This window comes from Tauraco erythrolophus, chromosome 14, assembly GCF_009769465.1.
Source record: "Tauraco erythrolophus isolate bTauEry1 chromosome 14, bTauEry1.pri, whole genome shotgun sequence".
Taxonomy (NCBI): Eukaryota; Metazoa; Chordata; class Aves; order Musophagiformes; family Musophagidae; genus Tauraco; species Tauraco erythrolophus.
Genome location: NC_141478.1, coordinates 18,251,189 through 18,260,554, shown reverse-complemented (window position 1 = coordinate 18,260,554; position 9,366 = coordinate 18,251,189).

Sequence of the window (9,366 nt, the reverse complement as noted above, 5' to 3'; positions counted from 1 at the left end):
CCAAATCCATAGGAGGTTTGTCTTTGACTTCAGTGAGATGAGACACTGGTCCATGTTCTTCCAGCACCCACCAGTTCAATTGCAGGTAGCAGAACAGAGAAGTCCATTGCTCTCCTTACTTAAAAAGATGCACTTTAAAGTTTAGCAGATGAGTACAGATTAACAAAGCAAAGGCACACTGTTGCTAGAAAGCGCTGTATACTGTCTATAATGCCTGGAAATGATTAATATCGTAAATCTGCATTCTGTCATTCTGAAATTGTGATTCCCATATTGCACAACCAGCCAATAAGCTGAATCTTGCAGTCTATTATTAATAGCTACCGTTCCCTTTAGGAAGAATACTGTCTCTGAGCAAATCTGGCAAGTAAACTTAGTTCTGAAGGAAAGAGATTCACAATAAATGACATCATAAAATAAACCGTGGCTGTTTGAGCCAGAGATGCACAATTGGTTTCAATGAGGATGTATAACTGGATGCCTTGTAGGCCAAGACAAATGAAGTTCCTGATGGAAGGACGTAAGAAAAAGCCAGGAACTTTAGAAAAGAAAAAGGAACGAGACAGAATGTGCCCCACTGCTTTAATTTCCAAGGATAAACAATCTCTTACATATGTTATAGTCGTTGGGAAGTCACAGAATTGAATAGAAGCACATTAAACCTTACTATTTTAAAAAGGAAAATTAGGCCAGTGGGTTATTATAAGCAAAATAGAAGTTTATTCTGTGATTTGAACATGTTTCCTTTGGGGTCAAATTGAGGCACCTGTTAAAAAATTCATAGTCTGCCACATCAGGGAAGCTTACAGCTGTCACTCATCTCTATGGTTTGAAAAAAAGGGGAGATAGGCATCACATTTCCCCTTGAAAGCAGTACAGCCCCGGAGTATGGGACAGGAACACCTGCACCTCCGTGAGCACCTGGATGGAGGCATGAGAGGGCTTTTGGAAAAAGTCCACAGAGCTGTCCTTTTACTGCTCCATCTTGCCTGCTCCCGAAGAGGCAGCTCACAGCCTGGCACATGCTCTCTCCAGTCTCACTGAAACGCTTCTCCTAGAATCATTGTTTACTTTATTGGAGTAACTGGCATGATATGGTACTTTCATTCTAACGTGTGTTCCTATTTTTAAAGCAACCCTTTTAACTAATAAAGGTTTTCTGAATGTGACCAGCCTTAGGTGCTAGTCCTCTAAAGATCAACTAAACTTAATTTCAGTGTCAACTAATGAATAATGAATTAAGACCTGTACTTCTTTAGAGAGTGAGATAAAACTCCTACTTCTGACAATAAGTAGACTACCAGGCAAAATATTTGGGGATTAATTTTCAGTCACATCCTTTTCTTAACTTCTCCTGATGAGTATTAGTACTTCACCAGGCATCTAGGTGCCAATGGTTTTGTTTGGTATCTAGTTCAGCAGTTACACCCCTAAATCATTGACAACATAGATTTTTGGAACATTTACTAATAAAATACATAACCATAAAAAGGTTCCAGATAGGGCCTTAGTTGAAAGCCTTCTGCATCTGAAAATAGCTTGTGACATGATCTTCCAAGCCAGAAAGTGCTGTCAGTTTTGTCCGTGGGAGCTCCTTGCTACTTCAGGCTGTGCATACATACCCCAAGGAACTCTGCTTTCCTGATCACAGTTAACAGCCACTTGGCAAGAGAACATTATTTTTGTTTTGCTGTTCATAGAGAGGGAAAAAAAAAAAGGGATACAGCGTGGCAGGTGTACTGATAGGACTTGTGTTGCTAAGGAGGCTTTTGTGAAAGGGAACGTAGATAACATCAGCGTGGCTGCTCAGAGCGACAGCCGTGTAAGAACCCAATGCAGCAGAAGAAATGCACTCTGCAGAACTTCTGGGATTGTGGCTTGGTATCAGATGATCAAGCACATAGTCGGCTAAAAAACGTATTTGGGGCCAACTGATAGTCACATGAGTATTTCATAATCCACCTGTTTCACTACAAACAAAAACATGAGGAAAGCTGAATATAAAAGAATAATACATTGGTTTTGAATTATCTGTTTCTTCAAGTCTGCAAAGAGATTTCCATTGGGTGTTAACTCTAGCCAGAGAGACGTTTTCTGGCTTTCTAGGAAAGAGATACTGTACTGTACTGTCATTTTTTGAACCACCCTGATACACTTCAACATCTCCAGCATTGTTTGACATTTTAAAAACTATGAGATTAGGTGAAAAGGGAGGCTGGTTTTAAGTTTGGTTGTTCTTTATTAAAGCTTATCTGTCTTAGTACGGATACCGAGATATCCGTGTGTGTATGTGCACCCGTGCGTGTGAGAGAGAGTACGTTTGTGTGCGCACATGAATATACGCGTGGGTACGTGTGAGTGGCTGCTTCTAGGCTGTTAAGTGTCAATGGAATAAAGAAAATGTATTCGAAATACTTAAGTCAAAATAGAAGGTGGATAAAAGATTTATTCTATACAAAGCCTTGTCTGGACCACTTTAGAGAGACTTCTATTTTTTTAACCCTTCTATAAATGTTTGATGGCACTTGAAATATTCCTGCAATAAAATGTGATTTGTGTAAACAGTAAAAAAAAAAAAAGATTTTGTAATGTGAAACAATGAAAGAAAGTAATGTAATTTTTCTAAAAAATGAAAAAAAAAACAAATGAACGAACTTTGTATTATTTTCTTGATGGAATTTGTCTATTTGTCTTTGGAAAACTTTTTATTTCATTGAATGTGCCATAGTAGAGGTGTGTTTTTCTTTTTCTTTCTTTTATTTTTGTTTTTTACATTTTAGATTAAAGGAATAGCTGTGTTCCGACATTCCAAAATGCAAGATGACATAGCAGTTATGATTAAAAGGTTTGATTAGTAAGCTTCAATCATTGTTGCTTTTTTTGCACATGTTCTTCATTCCTCTACAGTGCAATATGTACATAGAGCACTTGCGGGTGTAACCTTGATCCCTCAGGGAAAAATACATATTTGTACAGGATTTTTCCTTTTTTTGCCTTTTTTCTTTCTTTTTTTCTTTTTTTTTTTTTTTTTTTGCTAAGGAATGTCGATTGAATCACTTGTCTGTTGTTGAGGGGCAGCCAGATAATAATCCTAAACCACTGTCACAAAACATTGATTGTTCAAATTTTGTGCCCTTTTATTATTTAAAGAAGAAAAATAAAAGTTATTTTCTGACAGTTCTTTGTGCTGATTGGTGAAAAAAAGGGTAAATAGATAAGCACCTTATGATTGACTTAACTGTGAATGACAATCCATCTCATTACCAACAAGAGAAGCCCTAACCTTTTGCAGCTGGGGTTAAGAGTCAGAAACTAATGTGCTCAGGGATCTTCTAAAACTCTTCAACAGGGTGGCCAGTACTGCTGGTGGAACAAATTACTTTTTAAAAAAATACGCTAGTATTTCTTTCCTTCCCCCTCCCCTCCAGGCACAAGAGAACTAGATATTTTTTTTTAACTATGCTCTATGCGTGCCTCGTTCTCTTACTCAGTTTTGCAGTATAGCTGCTCTTTGGTCTTTATTTTGTTCCAAATAGCGCAAAGGTTTTGCAATTATATTTTAGAAAATAATAAATTAATGCTGACCCATTAAACAAATGATTGAAATTAATTTCAGTACCCTCTGGATATTTTTACAATGACAGGACTATTTTTTCCAGCTGAATTTCAATGTTTCACAATAGAAAACGGGTTTTCAGTATTTAAATTATCGTCAAAGAAAACAAATCAGTTTATTATAGTACAACAAGAATGAAAAGGTAACAATTGGGTTCTGGCAAGGAAGTTGCATAGAAAGGAACGTAGATCTGTAGGAATACAAGAACACCACTTCAGACGTCGTCTGTCAGTGTTGCATATGCTTCATGGGAAAACAAAAAACCTGACTGGAAAGAAACACTGAGGCTGAAGACTTTTTCATTTCCAGTACATCAAATATGCCAATTCCAAGTCGTTAAAATGGCACCAAAACCCAGCAATGTCTAGGAAGTCTCCAAGTGCCAAACCGTAGGATTCTGGAAGCCTGTCCCAATTAGCCTTATCTTACGGCTTTGCATTCTTTTGAAAAGGCAAGTAGAAAAGTAAATGAGCAACTACAAACAAAATGAGTAAGATTTCAAGACTTTGCTTAGATTGGGAAGAGAGTGAATTCCTCCACGTCTGTCTTTATGCAAAAAGCATCAGTTTTCCAGTATCTTAGGTTATTGAGGTTTTTCCACTGGGTGTATGGCTTCCAGTTGTTTATTTTAGGTTGCTTTATAAATAGGGAAAACTTTCTTACAGTTTCACAAGCTGACAGTCAAGTTTAGCTTGGAATGGCCTTCCAAGGCAGACAACTGCTTAACAAGTGTGACCTCTTGATCAGTTTGTGTTCTGGCATCGTCAGTAGAAGAAAGTTCCTTATTGCTGAGTCACAATAGAACCTATTCTTTACATACCTGCATATCAATCAAACATACCGTTATATATAGCAGTGGGGTGATCCAAACATAACGATATCTGGTTTTGGACTGGCACAGACATTCCCCAGTCTGGACTTGATGAACAAAACAGGTTGCACGGTATAACCTGTGCATGCAAACAATGTGTATTTTTTTTCTTTACACATTCCCAAACTCCCCAGTGTAGAGAAACTTTTAATAGAAATGTCAGAAACAGCATTTACAATCCAATATCCAAAAATAAAAAGCAATTTTCCCTTGAATATTCAGTATATGAAATTCCACCTGTGCTAGCTGATTCAGATTGCACAGAAGCAACACCTTTTATTTTCCTTAGCTGGATAAAAATATAACTATTAGATTTTTTTTTCATTATTAATACTAATATTTATTACTTTAAAAGTTTCCTCCATTAATATATTTGAGTATTAGCCTCCTATTTTCTTTATGCTTAAATATTCCTGTCAGTAAATCATTTAGTGGAAATGAGGGCAAATGCATATGGATACCAAATACAACAACAGAAAGAAAAGTTTTAAAATTTAAATGAATATTTATTTAAAAATCATTGCAGTATGTGCTTTAATCCTAGTACTGTGATAATAGCTCGCTAAATAATGCTAAGTCACTGGACTTGAGGGGGAAAATATGTAACAGGATAATATACTGCTATCGTTGGAACTTTATTCAGGTACTAAATAGAATTTTGACATCAAAGTAAAAGCTGTATTCTACCTTTTTCATATGTAATGTTGCTGGTTATCTTTTTTTTTTGCCTTTATCATTGGTAGAATATAGCAATAACTTTATAGCAATAAATAGGCTATCCAAATAAGAAACAAAACATGATAAAGGCTTCAGATCAACACTCATAGGTTCCTTTCTTCTGCCACAATATTCATTTGTATGTCTTCCCTCCTAACCTCATCACTTCTTCAAGCTGAACCTCGCAGTCAAGTTGTTCAACTTGATGTGTGACATCACACCTTTTTGTTAACATCTGCATGTTTTCGGTGTTCCTATGTCCTTTGTCTACTTGTTTTCCCATAAGTCAGTGTTTCTCAAGCTCTCTGAAAGCACAATCCCTCTGGGCTATATTTCTTCACAGGGCTCTCTGTGTTGGAATTAACTTTTTTTCTGGGGCAGGGAGTTGCGAGCCAGCTGTAATTACTGGCGGCATTTCCTAACTGAAGGAACTGAGCTGCTGCTAGCAGGTAGTAACTCCATAGCTACTGCAAATGCTTGCAGCCAACAGCCAGCTCTTCCAGCTCCTCCACAGTGAGGGGGCTGAGCTGCACCCAGTAAGCGGGACGAGTTCCCTCGCCTGCAGCCAGCACAAGCGCACGCTCTGCGCTGGAGAACTGCGCTGCTCCGCTTCACACAGAGCCGAGCCACGTTTGCCTGACGGTGTTCCGATAATTAACACTTTCAGATGGCATCTTTCAGACGGTTGTGACTTTCGCTTGAGAAACACTACCCCAAATTACCCCCCCACGAAGTCTTAACGTAGATGCACAAACTTTACAGGAACTTGCAATCTGTAATGCTACTTATATCTAATGCAGAGAATTCATAAGCAATACAGTGAATTTTATTTCACAAAAAGGCATACGTACTGTACACCTTTCTAAATCCAAAACTTTCCTCATTTCTACATTGATTGAGAAACAAGTTACAGAACAGTGGTTACTATCTGAACAATTAGGAAATTAACTGGCTGCTTCTTTATATGTAACTGTATTGTCTGCCTGCTCCTTTTCTGGAGATGTGTTTTTGTATTGGATGTTTGGGCCAATGGGAGGCTTCAAGCTACAATGTATTTTCCCAGATTAAATATATTTAACATATGACAAACCCCAGACAAGGCTTTTTAAAATGTATAAAGAACTGCAGTGTTAGGTGGTTTATTTGCAAACTGTTTTCAATGTTGTCCATTTTTATGGCACCTTTAACAATATTCTTGTTTCCAAAGTACAAAAAAAAAGGTTAAAAATACTCTAGCCATAACTGAATGTCAAGCAATAAAAACAAATGACTTTTTGTGCATAGATTTAAAAGAAATACAAATTTTAGACATCTGCATGTAAATGCAATCTCTTGTTTACTGCTTTCTTAAACTTGAGCAACTGATTCCTTATTTTACTACTAATTTAAGGACTTGTAATGGCCTGTAAACATTTTATCTTGCTGTATTCTTTCAACTCTAACTTTGTCTCTGCTTTGGAGTCATAATATTTAATGTTGTTCTGCTCACCTCTATACAGTTAACTTTTTGCTTTCGTTCTGTATAAAGTTATACTATAAACAGCCTACACAGTGCAAATATTTATCTGTTTATCAAATACCACATTATGCTGTATAATATCTGTTTTACTATATAATCTATTTTAGACATAGCTGTTTAGAACTAGAGTGTGCTATTTTTGTGTTTCTGATGTGTGGTGCTAGATAAGTTACTTTTGTGAACAAAAGCAAACAAACCCCTTTTATTCCTAGACAATACCACCTTTGGGTCTTGTTAATTTCACTGAGTATAACTATATATAAATATATATATATTTGTGTATATATATATATATATACACCAACATATGCCCAACAAGTACCTGTATCAGAGTACAAGATTTGGGACATGGTTTTCTCTTTAAATGCATAGTGTCATTATATAAATTATTCTATAGTATATTTAATAGGGAGAAAATTACTTCACCAGTACAGATACTTGATATCAAATGTAGAATTTTCTTCTACATTATTACTAACATTATTAATTATTAACGTTATTAAAAATGTTCTGTCCAGCTTGTTATCCTTTTGGTTACTAAAACAGTCTGTCTGTATTGTTACCAAAAAAAGAAAAACATCTAATCTGCCAGTATAAAGTAATTACAATATGCTGTCTGTCTGAAAGGGAGGTAGTTCTCTGGCTTGTTGGGACAGGGCTCTCCTGTCGTTGCATCTCATACCTGCAGGTGTTACTCTGCCGGGTGCCTTCCTCCCTCTTCCCTTTAACAGGATCTGTACACACTCAAACTGCAGATGTTACTAGGCCATGCCCACACACTTAACTCCAGTTGCTGTAAACAGGAATTTTCTTTAAATCTTCCATGGTAGACGGATGGCTGAATCCAGCCCTTGGATATGCTTTATAAGTCATGCATACACATCGAAGGACAGCCATTAGCAACTGAAGTTAACTAAGAAGTGGAATTTGCAATGTTTTGTCAGGTCTGGGGGTTTTGTTTTTATTTTTCATGTATACCTTAATCTACGTAGTCATGTACCCTTAAAAGCATTCCTGTCCCCTGTTCCTTTCATTCTAGATATTGTTTTCATGTTAATTCTTAAAAACTGATGGATATCAAATATCTAACTAAGGAGGTAATTAACCTTTTAAATATTTATTAGAATTTTTCTGTAATATTACTGAATTTATAAGATCTTTAGCAAAGATTTTTGAGCAATTTATTAAATACGATGTTTCTGTTTACTGCACTTTTTGATAATAGAAGGTAGTGAATTTTAAAGCCACAATTCTTGGCTTCCATGCACTGCTTTTATACCCTCAATCCAAGGAATATATATATATAAATAATTTTTTTTAAACAGCAAACATACTGTTGTCCTAAAAATAAATACAAACTTTACTGCACCGTGGGTATATTTTCATAAGTGGAATGTTTAATTGCAAACACTATCAGGACAATTATAAAAACCTCTTGAAGCTACAATCTTATTTAAATATAAGCCATGACAATTTTATTTTCCCTTGTTGATTTAAGTCACCTTTTGATATTGTCAAAGAGAAAAGGACTCGTTCTTAAATTTGTATGTACTAACCTATACGTAATGCTAGGAACACGTTCTCTCTATTGTTTTCATTTTAATAGTTTGATATATTTATGCAAAACCGTTTGGTTAAGATATATTCTCCCTGTTTACTATAAACGTTCAACGTAACAAGACCAGAATAAATGCTGATTACAAATATACATCAGTTTGAAGATTAAGCACATAAGACTTCAAAAACCTCGTTGAGTGATATGCTCAAATTTCTGTAAATATACACAAGTTTAAATGCAATTATACTGTACATGTAAATATGCTGTCTGTTATGTGTACAGTATGTATAAATTCCTTTTCTAGCCACAATCAAATGTAAGCCATCAAGAGGAATACTAAAGTGGTATTGTACTAAACCTTTGCTAATGATCTTTACCCAATCACTTAACTTTTCACTTTCATGGACCTTTCCAACTCACTCTTAGGATAGCCTGCTTATATTCAAGTTTGTTATTTTACTCAGTCCCGAAAAAAAGTATTTTGATTCATTTTGTAAATATGACTGTAAAAATAAGAGATTTAATGTTGTCTTTTAAATACTCCAATTTTCATTCTAATATGAATGTTGTTATATTGTACTTAGAAACTGTACCTTTAATATTACATTACCTTTATTAAGTGCATTGAACACATCGATTTTAGATGTGCTTTATGTACTGTTATCCTGTAATAAAACTTCAGCTTCTAATGGAAAAATCTGTCTTAATTTTTTGTCAGTAGCACCTTGCTTTTCTGAATTGTGGTTTATTAGGTTTATTCCTTAAGGAATGCACAGTTACAAAATTAGGCTGTGCTTCCAAGAACATGTATCAGAGCTGTTCAGCACATACATCAATTAATGTCTGGCAGCGGAGAAACAAGACGACTCGCCGAGCACCTTTTAAGCTCCCCTTTGGACAACAAGAGCTTTAAACCTCCTCAGAACGAACGTGGATTAATCTAGTTTCCCTTTCCTTGAAGGTGTATCCTTGTTTGAAATTACAGTTCACTTTCCATCACCCAGGCCTCCAGGTACTTAGAATATCTGAGTTCCCTATTTTACCACACTGGGATGCCTGATCATCAGAAAAAAAAAAAAGGTTTT